This window comes from Ammospiza nelsoni, chromosome 12 (genome assembly GCF_027579445.1).
Source record: "Ammospiza nelsoni isolate bAmmNel1 chromosome 12, bAmmNel1.pri, whole genome shotgun sequence".
Classification (NCBI taxonomy): Eukaryota; Metazoa; Chordata; class Aves; order Passeriformes; family Passerellidae; genus Ammospiza; species Ammospiza nelsoni.
Window position 1 is genome coordinate 17,433,994 of NC_080644.1, and position 16,206 is coordinate 17,450,199.

Consider the following 16,206-nt stretch of genomic DNA (forward strand, 5'->3'; position numbering starts at 1 on the left):
AGCTTCCAATCGAATATTCATGTGATTGGAAACGTCAGGAAAGTGGTAAGGTACTGTTTTCTATCAGTTGGCAAGCTGCGCACACAATCCCAGTGTTGTACAGCTTCCTTCTTCACCTTTCCGATGCTGCCGCTCTCTCCGGCTCCCGGAGCCGAAGAAGCGGCTTCTTCGCGCAAGTCGATTGTACCGCTCACAGTGCTCTCTTAGCGCCGCTTCTGCCGAAAGAAGCCCGGGAGCGGCTCTTAGCTCCGGACAGCATCGTACCTTCGTCTTTAGCGTCTTTCGTGGTCTACATCCTAGCAGAAAGCTTTTCCACTCTGTCTGGCAAGGAAAACCTGCGGGAGCACAGAAAACATCTCCCATCGTGTTCTGGACGTTGCACGGAGGTCTGCCAAGTGTTTGGCATGAAGGAAAGGAAAGTTGTCCAAAACAGCTTCCAATCGAATATTCATGTGATTGGAAACGTCAGGAAAGTGGTAAGGTACTGTTTTCTATCAGTTGGCAAGCTGCGCACACAATCCCAGTGTAGTACAGCTTCCTTCTTCACCTTTCCGATGCTGCCGCTCTCTCCGGCTCCCGGAGCCGAAGAAGCGGCTTCTTCGCGCAAAGACGATTGTACCGCTCACAGTGCTGTCTTAGCGCCGCTTCTGCCGAAAGAAGCCCGGGAGCGGCTCTTAGCTCCGGAGAGCATCGTACCTTCGTCTTTAGCGTCTTTTGTGGTCTACATCCTAGCAGAAAGCTTTTCCACTCTGTCTGGCAAGGAAAACCTGCGGGAGCACAGAAAACATCTCCCATCGTGTTCTGGACGTTGCACGGAGGTCTGCCAAGTGCTTGGCATGAAGGAAAGAAGAGTTGTCCAAAACAGCTTCCAATCGAATATTCATGTGATTGGAAACGTCAGGAAAGTGGTAAGGTACTGTTTTCTATCAGTTGGCAAGCTGCGCACACAATCCCAGTGTTGTACAGCTTCCTTCTTCACCTTTCCGATGCTGCCGCTCTCTCCGGCTCCCAGAGCCGAAGAAGCGGCTTCTTCGCGCAAAGATGATTGTACTGCTCACTGTGCTCTCTTAGCGCCGCTTCTGCCGAAAGAAGCCCGGGAGCGGCTCTTAGCTCCGGAGAGCATCGTACCTTCGTCTTTAGCGTCTTTTGTGGTCTACATCCTAGCAGTAAGCTTTTCCACTCTGTCTGGCAAGGAAAACCTGCGGGAGCACAGAAAACATCTCCCATCGTGTTCTGGACGTTGCACGGAGGTCTGCCAAGTGCTTGGCATGAAGGAAAGAAAAGTTGTCCAAAACAGCTTCCAATCGAATATTCATGTGATTGGAAACGTCAGGAAAGTGGTAAGGTACTGTTTTCTATCAGTTGGCAAGCTGCGCACACAATCCCAGTGTTGTACAGCTTCCTTCTTCACCTTTCCGATGCTTCCGCTCTCTCCGGCTCCCGGAGCCGAAGAAGCGGCTTCTTCGCGCAAAGACGATTGTACCGCTCACAGTGCTCTCTTAGCGCCGCTTCTGCCGAAAGAAGCCCGGGAGCGGCTCTTAGCTCCGGAGAGCATCGTACCTTCGTCTTTAGCGTCTTTTGTGGTCTACATCCTAGCAGAAAGCTTTTCCACTCTGTCTGGCAAGGAAAACCTGCGGGAGCACAGAAAACATCTCCCATCGTGTTCTGGACGTTGCACGGAGGTCTGCCAAGTGCTTGGCATGAAGGAAAGAAAAGTTGTCCAAAACAGCTTCCAATCGAATAGTCATGTAATTGGAAGCGTCAGGAAAGTGGTAAGGTACTGTTTTCTATCAGTTGGCAAGCTGCGCACACAATCCCAGTGTTGTACAGCTTCCTTCTTCACCTTTCCGATGCTGCCGCTCTCTCCGGCTCCCGGAGCCGAAGAAGCGGCTTCTTCGCGCAAAGACGATTGTACCGCTCACAGTGCTCTCTTAGCGCCGCTTCTGCCGAAAGAAGCCCGGGAGCGGCTCTTAGCTCCGGAGAGCATCGTACCTTCGTCTTTAGCGTCTTTTGTGGTCTACATCCTAGCAGAAAACTTTTCCACTCTGTCTGGCAAGGAAAACCTGCGGGAGCACAGAAAACATCTCCCATCGTGTTCTGGACGTTGCACGGAGGTCTGCCAAGTGCTTGGCATGAAGGATAGAAGAGTTGTCCAAAACAGCTTCCAATCGAATATTCATGTGATTGGAAACGTCAGGAAAGTGGTAAGGTACTGTTTTCTATCAGTTGGCAAGCTGCGCACACAATCCCAGTGTTGTACAGCTTCCTTCTTCACCTTTCCGATGCTGCCGCTCTCTCCGGCTCCCGGAGCCGAAGAAGCGGCTTCTTCGCGCAAAGACGATTGTACCGCTCACAGTGCTCTCTTAGCGCCGCTTCTGCCGAAACAAGCCCGGGAGCGGCTCTTAGCTCCGGAGAGCATCGTACCTTCGTCTTTAGCGTCTTTTGTGGTCTACATCCTAGCAGAAAGCTTTTCCACTCTGTCTGGCAAGGAAAACCTGCGGGAGCACAGAAAACATCTCCCATCGTGTTCTGGACGTTGCACGGAGGTCTGCCAAGTGTTTGGCATGAAGGAAAGAAAAGTTGTCCAAAACAGCTTCCAATCGAATATTCATGTGATTGGAAACGTCAGGAAAGTGGTAAGGTACTGTTTTCTATCAGTTGGCAAGCTGCGCACACAATCCCAGTGTTGTACAGCTTCCTTCTTCACCTTTCCGATGCTGCCGCTCTCTCCGGCTCCCGGAGCCGAAGAAGCGGCTTCTTCGCGCAAAGACGATTGTACCGCTCACAGTGCTCTCTTAGCGCCGCTTCTGCCGAAAGAAGCCCGGGAGCGGCTCTTAGCTCCGGAGAGCATCGTACCTTCGTCTTTAGCGTCTTTTGTGGTCTACATCCTAGCAGAAAGCTTTTCCACTCTGTCTGGCAAGGAAAACCTGCGGGAGCACAGAAAACATCTCCCATCGTGTTCTGGACGTTGCACGGAGGTCTGCCAAGTGCTTGGCATGAAGGAAAGAAAAGTTGTCCAGAACAGCTTCCAATCGAATATTCATGTGATTGGAAACGTCAGGAAAGTGGTAAGGTACTGTTTTCTATCAGTTGGCAAGCTGCGCACACAATCCCAGTGTTGTACAGCTTCCTTCTTCACCTTTCCGATGCTGCCGCTCTCTCCGGCTCCCGGAGCCGAAGAAGCGGCTTCTTCGCGCAAAGACGATTGTACCGCTCACAGTGCTCTCTTAGCGCCGCTTCTGCCGAAAGAAGCCCGGGAGCGGCTCTTAGCTCCGGAGAGCATCGTACCTTCGTCTTTAGCGTCTTTTGTGGTCTACATCCTAGCAGAAAGCTTTTCCACTCTGTCTGGCAAGGAAAACCTGCGGGAGCACAGAAAACATCTCCCATCGTGTTCTGGACGTTGCACGAAGGTCTGCCAAGTGCTTGGCATGAAGGAAAGAAGAGTTGTCCAAGACAGCTTCCAATCGAATATTCATGTGATTGGAAACGTCAGGAAAGTGGTAAGGTACTGTTTTCTATCAGTTGGCAAGCTGCGCACACAATCCCAGTGTTGTACAGCTTCCTTCTTCACCTTTCCGATGCTGCCGCTCTCTCCGGCTCCCGGAGCCGAAGAAGCGGCTTCTTCGCGCAAGTCGATTGTACCGCTCACAGTGCTCTCTTAGCGCCGCTTCTGCCGAAAGAAGCCCGGGAGCGACTCTTAGCTCCGGACAGCATCGTACCTTCGTCTTTAGCGTCTTTTGTGGTCTACATCCTAGCAGAAAGCTTTTCCACTCTGTCTGGCAAGGAAAACCTGCGGGAGCACAGAAAACATCTCCCATCGTGTTCTGGACGTTGCACGGAGGTCTGCCAAGTGTTTGGCATGAAGGAAAGAAAAGTTGTCCAAAACAGCTTCCAATCGAATATTCATGTGATTGGAAACGTCAGGAAAGTGGTAAGGTACTGTTTTCTATCAGTTGGCAAGCTGCGCACACAATCCCAGTGTAGTACAGCTTCCTTCTTCACCTTTCCGATGCTGCCGCTCTCTCCGGCTCCCGGAGCCGAAGAAGCGGCTTCTTCGCGCAAAGACGATTGTACCGCTCACAGTGCTCTCTTAGCGCCGCTTCTGCCGAAAGAAGCCCGGGAGCGGCTCTTAGCTCCGGAGAGCATCGTACCTTCGTCTTTAGCGTCTTTTGTGGTCTACATCCTAGCAGAAAGCTTTTCCACTCTGTCTGGCAAGGAAAACCTGCGGGAGCACAGAAAACATCTCCCATCGTGTTCTGGACGTTGCACGGAGGTCTGCCAAGTGCTTGGCATGAAGGAAAGAAGAGTTGTCCAAAACAGCTTCCAATCGAATATTCATGTGATTGGAAACGTCAGGAAAGTGGTAAGGTACTGTTTTCTATCAGTTGGCAAGCTGCGCACACAATCCCAGTGTTGTACAGCTTCCTTCTTCACCTTTCCGATGCTGCCGCTCTCTCCGGCTCCCGGAGCCGAAGAAGCGGCTTCTTCGCGCAAAGATGATTGTACTGCTCACAGTGCTCTCTTAGCGCCGCTTCTGCCGAAAGAAGCCCGGGAGCGGCTCTTAGCTCCGGAGAGCATCGTACCTTCGTCTTTAGCGTCTTTTGTGGTCTACATCCTAGCAGTAAGCTTTTCCACTCTGTCTGGCAAGGAAAACCTGCGGGAGCACAGAAAACATCTCCCATCGTGTTCTGGACGTTGCACGGAGGTCTGCCAAGTGCTTGGCATGAAGGAAAGAAAAGTTGTCCAAAACAGCTTCCAATCGAATATTCATGTGATTGGAAACGTCAGGAAAGTGGTAAGGTACTGTTTTCTATCAGTTGGCAAGCTGCGCACACAATCCCAGTGTTGTACAGCTTCCTTCTTCACCTTTCCGATGCTTCCGCTCTCTCCGGCTCCCGGAGCCGAAGAAGCGGCTTCTTCGCGCAAAGACGATTGTACCGCTCACAGTGCTCTCTTAGCGCCGCTTCTGCCGAAAGAAGCCCGGGAGCGGCTCTTAGCTCCGGACAGCATCGTACCTTCGTCTTTAGCGTCTTTTGTGGTCTACATCCTAGCAGAAAGCTTTTCCACTCTGTCTGGCAAGGAAAACCTGCGGGAGCACAGAAAACATCTCCCATCGTGTTCTGGACGTTGCACGGAGGTCTGCCAAGTGTTTGGCATGAAGGAAAGAAAAGTTGTCCAAAACAGCTTCCAATCGAATAGTCATGTGATTGGAAACGTCAGGAAAGTGGTAAGGTACTGTTTTCTATCATTTGGCAAGCTGCGCACACAATCCCAGTGTTGTACAGCTTCCTTCTTCACCTTTCCGATGCTGCCGCTCTCTCCGGCTCCCGGAGCCGAAGAAGTGGCTTCTTCGCGCAAAGATGATTGTACTGCTCACAGTGCTCTCTTAGCGCCGCTTCTGCCGAAAGAAGCCCGGGAGTGGCTCTTAGCTCCGGAGAGCATCGTACATTCGTCTTTAGCGTCTTTTGTGGTCTACATCCTAGCAGAAAGCTTTTCCACTCTGTCTGGCAAGGAAAACCTGCGGGAGCACAGAAAACATCTCCCATCGTGTTCTGGACGTTGCACGGAGGTCTGCCAAGTGCTTGGCATGAAGGAAAGAAAAGTTGTCCAAAACAGCTTCATGTCTAATATTCATGTGATTGGAAACGTCAGGAAAGTGGTAAGGTACTGTTTTCTATCAGTTGGCAAGCTGCGCACACAATCCCAGTGTTGTACAGCTTCCTTCTTCACCTTTCCGATGCTGCCGCTCTCTCCGGCTCCCGGAGCCGAAGAAGCGGCTTCTTCGCGCAAAGACGATTGTACCGCTCACAGTGCTCTCTTAGCGCCGCTTCTGCCGAAAGAAGCCCGGGAGCGGCTCTTAGCTCCGGAGAGCATCGTACCTTCGTCTTTAGCGTCTTTTGTGGTCTACATCCTAGCAGAAAGCTTTTCCACTCTGTCTGGCAAGGAAAACCTGCGGGAGCACAGAAAACATCTCCCATCGTGTTCTGGACGTTGCACGCAGGTCTGCCAAGTGCTTGGCATGAAGGAAAGAAAAGTTGTCCAAAACAGCTTCCAATCCAATATTCATGTGATTGGAAACGTCAGGAAAGTGGTAAGGTACTGTTTTCTATCAGTTGGCAAGCTGCGCACACAATCCCAGTGTTGTACAGCTTCCTTCTTCACCTTTCCGATGCTGCCGCTCTCTCCGGCTCCCGGAGCCGAAGAAGCGGCTTCTTCGCGCAAAGACGATTGTACCGCTCACAGTGCTCTCTTAGCGCCGCTTCTGCCGAAAGAAGCCCGGGAGCGGCTCTTAGCTCCGGAGAGCATCGTACCTTCGTCTTTAGCGTCTTTTGTGGTCTACATCCTAGCAGAAAGCTTTTCCACTCTGTCTGGCAAGGAAAACCTGCGGGAGCACAGAAAACATCTCCCATCGTGTTCTGGACGTTGCACAGCGGTCTGCCAAGTGTTTGGCATGAAGGAAAGAAAAGCTGTCCAAAACAGCTTCTTATCGAATATTCATGTGATTGGAAACGTCAGGAAAGTGGTAAGGTACTGTTTTCTATCAGTTGGCAAGCTGCGCACACAATCCCAGTGTTGTACAGCTTCCTTCTTCACCTTTCCGATGCTGCCGCTCTCTCTGGCTCCCGGAGCCGAAGAAGCGGCTTCTTCGCGCAAAGACGATTGTACCGCTCACAGTGCTCTCTTAGCGCCGCTTCTGCCGAAAGAAGCCCGGGAGCGGCTCTTAGCTCCGGAGAGCATCGTACCTTCGTCTTTAGCGTCTTTTGTGGTCTACATCCTAGCAGAAAGCTTTTCCACTCTGTCTGGCAAGGAAAACCTGCGGGAGCACAGAAAACATCTCCCATCGTGTTCTGGACGTTGCACAAAGGTCTGCCAAGTGCTTGGCATGAAGGAAAGAAGAGTTGTCCAAAACAGCTTCCAATCGAATATTCATGTGATTGGAAACGTCAGGAAAGTGGTAAGGTACTGTTTTCTATCAGTTGGCAAGCTGCGCACACAATCCCAGTGTTGTACAGCTTCCTTCTTCACCTTTCCGATGCTGCCGCTCTCTCCGGCTCCCGGAGCCGAAGAAGCGGCTTCTTCGCGCAAAGACCATTGTACCGCTCACAGTGCTCTCTTAGCGCCGCTTCTGCCGAAAGAAGCCCGGGAGCGGCTCTTAGCTCCGGAGAGCATCGTACCTTCGTCTTTAGCGTCTTTTGTGGTCTACATCCTAGCAGAAAGCTTTTCCACTCTGTCTGGCAAGGAAAACCTGCGGGAGCACAGAAAACATCTCCCATCGTGTTCTGGACATTGCACGGAGGTCTGCCAAGTGTTTGGCATGAAGGAAAGAAAAGTTGTCCAAAACAGCTTCCAATCGAATATTCATGTGATTGGAAACGTCAGGAAAGTGGTAAGGTACTGTTTTCTATCAGTTGGCAAGCTGCGCACACAATCCCAGTGTTGTACAGCTTCCGTCTTCACCTTTCCGATGCTGCCGCTCTCTCCGGCTCCCGGAGCCGAAGAAGCGGCTTCTTCGCGCAAAGACGATTGTACCGCTCACAGTGCTCTCTTAGCGCCGCTTCTGCCGAAAGAAGCCCGGGAGCGGCTCTTAGCTCCGGAGAGCATCGTACCTTCGTCTTTAGCGTCTTTTGTGGTCTACATCCTAGCAGAAAGCTTTTCCACTCTGTCTGGCAAGGAAAACCTGCGGGAGCACAGAAAACATCTCCCATCGTGTTCTGGACGTTGCACGCAGGTCTGCCAAGTGCTTGGCATGAAGGAAAGAAAAGTTGTCCAAAACAGCTTCCAATCCAATATTCATGTGATTGGAAACGTCAGGAAAGTGGTAAGGTACTGTTTTCTATCAGTTGGCAAGCTGCGCACACAATCCCAGTGTTGTACAGCTTCCTTCTTCACCTTTCCGATGCTGCCGCTCTCTCCGGCTCCCGGAGCCGAAGAAGCGGCTTCTTCGCGCAAAGACGATTGTACCGCTCACAGTGCTCTCTTAGCGCCGCTTCTGCCGAAAGAAGCCCGGGAGCGGCTCTTAGCTCCGGAGAGCATCGTACCTTCGTCTTTAGCGTCTTTTGTGGTCTACATCCTAGCAGAAAGCTTTTCCACTCTGTCTGGCAAGGAAAACCTGCGGGAGCACAGAAAACATCTCCCATCGCGTTCTGGACGTTGCACAGCGGTCTGCCAAGTGTTTGGCATGAAGGAAAGAAAAGCTGTCCAAAACAGCTTCTTATCGAATATTCATGTGATTGGAAACGTCAGGAAAGTGGTAAGGTACTGTTTTCTATCAGTTGGCAAGCTGCGCACACAATCCCAGTGTTGTACAGCTTCCTTCTTCACCTTTCCGATGCTGCCGCTCTCTCTGGCTCCCGGAGCCGAAGAAGCGGCTTCTTCGCGCAAAGACGATTGTACCGCTCACAGTGCTCTCTTAGCGCCGCTTCTGCCGAAAGAAGCCCGGCAGCGGCTCTTAGCTCCGGAGAGCATCGTACCTTCGTCTTTAGCGTCTTTTGTGGTCTACATCCTAGCAGAAAGCTTTTCCACTCTGTCTGGCAAGGAAAACCTGCGGGAGCACAGAAAACATCTCCCATCGTGTTCTGGACGTTGCACGGAGGTCTGCCAAGTGCTTGGCATGAAGGAAAGAAGAGTTGTCCAAAACAGCTTCCAATCGAATATTCATGTGATTGGAAACGTCAGGAAAGTGGTAAGGTACTGTTTTCTATCAGTTGGCAAGCTGCGCACACAATCCCAGTGTTGTACAGCTTCCTTCTTCACCTTTCCGATGCTGCCGCTCTCTCCGGCTCCCGGAGCCGAAGAAGCGGCTTCTTCGCGCAAAGACCATTGTACCGCTCACAGTGCTCTCTTAGCGCCGCTTCTGCCGAAAGAAGCCCGGGAGCGGCTCTTAGCTCCGGAGAGCATCGTACCTTCGTCTTTAGCGTCTTTTGTGGTCTACATCCTAGCAGAAAGCTTTTCCACTCTGTCTGGCATGGAAAACCTGCGGGAGCACAGAAAACATCTCCCATCGCGTTCTGGACGTTGCACAGCGGTCTGCCAAGTGTTTGGCATGAAGGAAAGAAAAGCTGTCCAAAACAGCTTCTTATCGAATATTCATGTGATTGGAAACGTCAGGAAAGTGGTAAGGTACTGTTTTCTATCAGTTGGCAAGCTGCGCACACAATCCCAGTGTTGTACAGCTTCCTTCTTCACCTTTCCGATGCTGCCGCTCTCTCTGGCTCCCGGAGCCGAAGAAGCGGCTTCTTCGCGCAAAGACGATTGTACCACTCACAGTGCTCTCTTAGCGCCGCTTCTGCCGAAAGAAGCCCGGCAGCGGCTCTTAGCTCCGGAGAGCATCGTACCTTCGTCTTTAGCGTCTTTTGTGGTCTACATCCTAGCAGAAAGCTTTTCCACTCTGTCTGGCAAGGAAAACCTGCGGGAGCACAGAAAACATCTCCCATCGTGTTCTGGACGTTGCACAAAGGTCTGCCAAGTGCTTGGCATGAAGGAAAGAAGAGTTGTCCAAAACAGCTTCCAATCGAATATTCATGTGATTGGAAACGTCAGGAAAGTGGTAAGGTACTGTTTTCTATCAGTTGGCAAGCTGCGCACACAATCCCAGTGTTGTACAGCTTCCTTCTTCACCTTTCCGATGCTGCCGCTCTCTCCGGCTCCCGGAGCCGAAGAAGCGGCTTCTTCGCGCAAAGACCATTGTACCGCTCACAGTGCTCTCTTAGCGCCGCTTCTGCCGAAAGAAGCCCGGGAGCGGCTCTTAGCTCCGGAGAGCATCGTACCTTCGTCTTTAGCGTCTTTTGTGGTCTACATCCTAGCAGAAAGCTTTTCCACTCTGTCTGGCAAGGAAAACCTGCGGGAGCACAGAAAACATCTCCCATCGTGTTCTGGACGTTGCACGGAGGTCTGCCAAGTGTTTGGCATGAAGGAAAGAAAAGTTGTCCAAAACAGCTTCCAATCGAATATTCATGTGATTGGAAACGTCAGGAAAGTGGTAAGGTACTGTTTTCTATCAGTTGGCAAGCTGCGCACACAATCCCAGTGTTGTACAGCTTCCGTCTTCACCTTTCCGATGCTGCCGCTCTCTCCGGCTCCCGGAGCCGAAGAAGCGGCTTCTTCGCGCAAAGACGATTGTACCGCTCACAGTGCTCTCTTAGCGCCGCTTCTGCCGAAAGAAGCCCGGGAGCGGCTCTTAGCTCCGGAGAGCATCGTACCTTCGTCTTTAGCATCTTTTGTGGTCTACATCCTAGCAGAAAGCTTTTCCACTCTGTCTGGCAAGGAAAACCTGCGGGAGCACAGAAAACATCTCCCATCGTGTTCTGGACGTTGCACGGAGTTCTGCCAAGTGCTTGGCATGAAGGAAAGAAAAGTTGTCCAAAACAGCTTCCAATCGAATATTCATGTGATTGGAAACGTCAGGAAAGTGGTAAGGTACTGTTTTCTATCAGTTGGCAAGCTGCGCACACAATCCCAGTGTAGTACAGCTTCCTTCTTCACCTTTCCGATGCTGCCGCTCTCTCCGGCTCCCGGAGCCGAAGAAGCGGCTTCTTCGCGCAAAGACGATTGTACCGCTCACAGTGCACTCTTAGCGCCGCTTCTGCCGAAAGAAGCCCGGGAGCGGCTCTTAGCTCCGGAGAGCATCGTACCTTCGTCTTTAGCGTCTTTTGTGGTCTACATCCTAGCAGAAAGCTTTTCCACTCTGTCTGGCAAGGAAAACCTGCGGGAGCACAGAAAACATCTCCCATCGTGTTCTGGACGTTGCACAAAGGTCTGGCAAGTGCTTGGCATGAAGGAAAGAAGAGTTGTCCTAAACAGCTTGCAATGTGATTGGAAACGTCAGGAAAGTGGTAAGGTACTGTTTTCTATCAGTTGGCAAGCTGCGCACACAATCCCAGTGTTGTACAGCTTCCTTCTTCACCTTTCTGATGCTGCCGCTCTCTCCGGCTCCCGGAGCCGAAGAAGCGGCTTCTTCGCGCAAAGACGATTGTACCGCTCACAGTGCTCTCTTAGCGCCGCTTCTGCCGAAAGAAGCCCGGGAGCGGCTCTTAGCTCCGGAGAGCATCGTACCTTCGTCTTTAGCGTCTTTTGTGGTCTACATCCTAGCAGAAAGCTTTTCCACTCTGTCTGGCAAGGAAAACCTGCGGGAGCACAGAAAACATCTCCCATCGTGTTCTGGACGTTGCACGGAGGTCTGCCAAGTGCTTGGCATGAAGGAAAGAAAAGTTGTCCAAAACAGCTTCCAATCGAATATTCATGTGATTGGAAACGTCAGGAAAGTGGTAAGGTACTGTTTTCTATCAGTTGGCAAGCTGCGCACACAATCCCAGTGTTGTACAGCTTCCTTCTTCACCTTTCCGATGCTGCCGCTCTCTCCGGCTCCCGGAGCCGAAGAAGCGGCTTCTTCGCGCAAAGACCATTGTACCGCTCACAGTGCTCTCTTAGCGCCGCTTCTGCCGAAAGAAGCCCGGGAGCGGCTCTTAGCTCCGGAGAGCATCGTACCTTGGTCTTTAGCGTCTTTTGTGGTCTACATCCTAGCAGAAAGCTTTTCCACTCTGTCTGGCAAGGAAAACCTGCGGGAGCACAGAAAGCATCTCCCATCGTGTTCTGGACGTTGCACGGAGGTCTGCCAAGTGTTTGGCATGAAGGAAAGAAAAGTTGTCCAAAACAGCTTCCAATCGAATATTCATGTGATTGGAAGCGTCAGGAAAGTGGTAAGGTACTGTTTTCTATCAGTTGGCAAGCTGCGCACACAATCCCAGTGTTGTACAGCTTCCTTCTTCATCTTTCCGATGCTGCCGCTCTCTCCGGCTCCCGGAGCCGAAGAAGCGGCTTCTTCGCGCAAAGACGATTGTACCGCTCACAGTGCTCTCTTAGCGCCGCTTCTGCCGAAAGAAGCCCGGGAGCGGCTCTTAGCTCCGGAGAGCATCGTACCTTCGTCTTTAGCGTCTTTTGTGGTCTACATCCTAGCAGAAAGCTTTTCCACTCTGTCTGGCAAGGAAAACCTGCGGGAGCACAGAAAACATCTCCCATCGTGTTCTGGACGTTGCACGGAGGTCTGCCAAGTGTTTGGAATGAAGGAAAGAAAAGTTGTCCAAAACAGCTTCCAATCGAATATTCATGTGATTGGAAACGTCAGGAAAGTGGTAAGGTACTGTTTTCTATCACTTGGCAAGCTGCGCACACAATCCCAGTGTTGTACAGCTTCCTTCTTCACCTTTCCGATGCTGCCGCTCTCTCCGGCTCCCGGAGCCGAAGAAGCGGCTTCTTCGCGCAAAGACGATTGTACCGCTCACAGTGCTCTCTTAGCGCCGCTTCTGCCGAAAGAAGCCCGGGAGCGGCTCTTAGCTCCGGAGAGCATCGTACCTTCGTCTTTAGCGTCTTTTGTGGTCTACATCCTAGCAGAAAGCTTTTCCACTCTGTCTGGCAAGGAAAACCTGCGGGAGCACAGAAAACATCTCCCATCGCGTTCTGGACGTTGCACAGCGGTCTGCCAAGTGTTTGGCATGAAGGAAAGAAAAGCTGTCCAAAACAGCTTCTTATCGAATATTCATGTGATGGGAAACGTCAGGAAAGTGGTAAGGTACTGTTTTCTATCAGTTGGCAAGCTGCGCACACAATCCCAGTGTTGTACAGCTTCCTTCTTCACCTTTCCGATGCTGCCGCTCTCTCTGGCTCCCGGAGCCGAAGAAGCGGCTTCTTCGCGCAAAGACGATTGTACCGCTCACAGTGCTCTCTTAGCGCCGCTTCTGCCGAAAGAAGCCCGGGAGCGGCTCTTAGCTCCGGAGAGCATCGTACCTTCGTCTTTAGCGTCTTTTGTGGTCTACATCCTAGCAGAAAGCTTTTCCACTCTGTCTGGCAAGGAAAACCTGCGGGAGCACAGAAAACATCTCCCATCGTGTTCTGGACGTTGCACAAAGGTCTGCCAAGTGCTTGGCATGAAGGAAAGAAGAGTTGTCCAAAACAGCTTCCAATCGAATATTCATGTGATTGGAAACGTCAGGAAAGTGGTAAGGTACTGTTTTCTATCAGTTGGCAAGCTGCGCACACAATCCCAGTGTTGTACAGCTTCCTTCTTCACCTTTCCGATGCTGCCGCTCTCTCCGGCTCCCGGAGCCGAAGAAGCGGCTTCTTCGCGCAAAGACCATTGTACCGCTCACAGTGCTCTCTTAGCGCCGCTTCTGCCGAAAGAAGCCCGGGAGCGGCTCTTAGCTCCGGAGAGCATCGTACCTTCGTCTTTAGCGTCTTTTGTGGTCTACATCCTAGCAGAAAGCTTTTCCACTCTGTCTGGCAAGGAAAACCTGCGGGAGCACAGAAAACATCTCCCATCGCGTTCTGGACGTTGCACAGCGGTCTGCCAAGTGTTTGGCATGAAGGAAAGAAAAGCTGTCCAAAACAGCTTCTTATCGAATATTCATGTGATTGGAAACGTCAGGAAAGTGGTAAGGTACTGTTTTCTATCAGTTGGCAAGCTGCGCACACAATCCCAGTGTTGTACAGCTTCCTTCTTCACCTTTCCGATGCTGCCGCTCTCTCTGGCTCCCGGAGCCGAAGAAGCGGCTTCTTCGCGCAAAGACGATTGTACCGCTCACAGTGCTCTCTTAGCGCCGCTTCTGCCGAAAGAAGCCCGGCAGCGGCTCTTAGCTCCGGAGAGCATCGTACCTTCGTCTTTAGCGTCTTTTGTGGTCTACATCCTAGCAGAAAGCTTTTCCACTCTGTCTGGCAAGGAAAACCTGCGGGAGCACAGAAAACATCTCCCATCGTGTTCTGGACGTTGCACAAAGGTCTGCCAAGTGCTTGGCATGAAGGAAAGAAGAGTTGTCCAAAACAGCTTCCAATCGAATATTCATGTGATTGGAAACGTCAGGAAAGTGGTAAGGTACTGTTTTCTATCAGTTGGCAAGCTGTGCACACAATCCCAGTGTTGTACAGCTTCCTTCTTCACCTTTCCGATGCTGCCGCTCTCTCCGGCTCCCGGAGCCGAAGAAGCGGCTTCTTCGCGCAAAGACCATTGTACCGCTCACAGTGCTCTCTTAGCGCCGCTTCTGCCGAAAGAAGCCCGGGAGCGGCTCTTAGCTCCGGAGAGCATCGTACCTTCGTCTTTAGCGTCTTTTGTGGTCTACATCCTAGCAGAAAGCTTTTCCACTCTGTCTGGCAAGGAAAACCTGCGGGAGCACAGAAAACATCTCCCATCGTGTTCTGGACGTTGCACGGAGGTCTGCCAAGTGTTTGGCATGAAGGAAAGAAAAGTTGTCCAAAACAGCTTCCAATCGAATATTCATGTGATTGGAAACGTCAGGAAAGTGGTAAGGTACTGTTTTCTATCAGTTGGCAAGCTGCGCACACAATCCCAGTGTTGTACAGCTTCCTTCTTCACCTTTCCGATGCTGCCGCTCTCTCCGGCTCCCGGAGCCGAAGAAGCGGCTTCTTCGCGCAAAGACGATTGTACCGCTCACAGTGCTCTCTTAGCGCCGCTTCTGCCGAAAGAAGCCCGGGAGCGGCTCTTAGCTCCGGAGAGCATCGTCCCTTCGTCTTTAGCGTCTTTTGTGGTCTACATCCTAGCAGAAAGCTTTTCCACTCTGTCTGGCAAGGAAAACCTGCGGGAGCACAGAAAACATCTCCCATCGTGTTCTGGACGTTGCACGGAGTTCTGCCAAGTGCTTGGCATGAAGGAAAGAAAAGTTGTCCAAAACAGCTTCCAATCGAATATTCATGTGATTGGAAACGTCAGGAAAGTGGTAAGGTACTGTTTTCTATCAGTTGGCAAGCTGCGCACACAATCCCAGTGTAGTACAGCTTCCTTCTTCACCTTTCCGATGCTGCCGCTCTCTCCGGCTCCCGGAGCCGAAGAAGCGGCATCTTTGCGCAAAGACGATTGTACCGCTCACAGTGCACTCTTAGCGCCGCTTCTGCCGAAAGAAGCCCGGGAGCGGCTCTTAGCTCCGGAGAGCATCGTACCTTCGTCTTTAGCGTCTTTTGTGGTCTACATCCTAGCAGAAAGCCTTTCCACTCTGTCTGGCAAGGAAAACCTGCGGGAGCACAGAAAACATCTCCCATCGTTTTCTGGACGTTGCACGGAGGTCTGCCGAGTGCTTGGCATGAAGGAAAGAAAAGTTGTCCAAAACAGCTTCCAATCGAATATTCATGTGATTGGAAACGTCAGGAAAGTGGTAAGGTACTGTTTTCTATCAGTTGGCAAGCTGCGCACACAATCCCAGTGTTGTACAGCTTCCTTCTTCACCTTTCCGATGCTGCCGCTCTCTCCGGCTCCCGGAGCCGAAGAAGCGGCTTCTTCGCGCAAAGACGATTGTACCGCTCACAGTGCTCTCTTAGCGCCGCTTCTGCCGAAAGAAGCCCGGGAGCGGCTCTTAGCTCTGGAGAGCATCGTACCTTCGTCTTTAGCGTCTTTTGTGGTCTACATCCTAGCAGAAAGCTTTTCCACTCTGTCTGGCAAGGAAAACCTGCGGGAGCACAGAAAACATCTCCCATCGTGTTCTGGACGTTGCACAAAGGTCTGGCAAGTGCTTGGCATGAAGGAAAGAAGAGTTGTCCTAAACAGCTTGCAATGGCATATTCATGTGATTGGAAACGTCAGGAAAGTGGTAAGGTACTGTTTTCTATCATTTGGCAAGCTGCGCACACAATCCCAGTGTTGTACAGCTTCCTTCTTCACCTTTCTGATGCTGCCGCTCTCTCCGGCTCCCGGAGCCGAAGAAGCGGCTTCTTCGCGCAAAGACGATTGTACCGCTCACAGTGCTCTCTTAGCGCCGCTTCTGCCGAAAGAAGCCCGGGAGCGGCTCTTAGCTCCGGAGAGCATCGTACCTTCGTCTTTAGCGTCTTTTGTGGTCTACATCCTAGCAGAAAGCTTTTCCACTCTGTCTGGCAAGGAAAACCTGCGGGAGCACAGAAAACATCTCCCATCGTGTTCTGGACGTTGCACGGAGGTCTGCCAAGTGTTTGGCATGAAGGAAAGAAAAGTTGTCCAAAACAGCTTCCAATCGAATATTCATGTGATTGGAAACGTCAGGAAAGTGGTAAGGTACTGTTTTCTATCAGTTGGCAAGCTGCGCACACAATCCCAGTGTTGTACAGCTTCCTTCTTCACCTTTCCGATGCTGCCGCTCTCTCCGGCTACCGGAGCCGAAGAAGCGGCTTCTTCGCGCAAAGACGATTGTACCGCTCACAGTGCTCTCTTAGCGCCGCTTCTGCCGAAAGAAGCCCGGG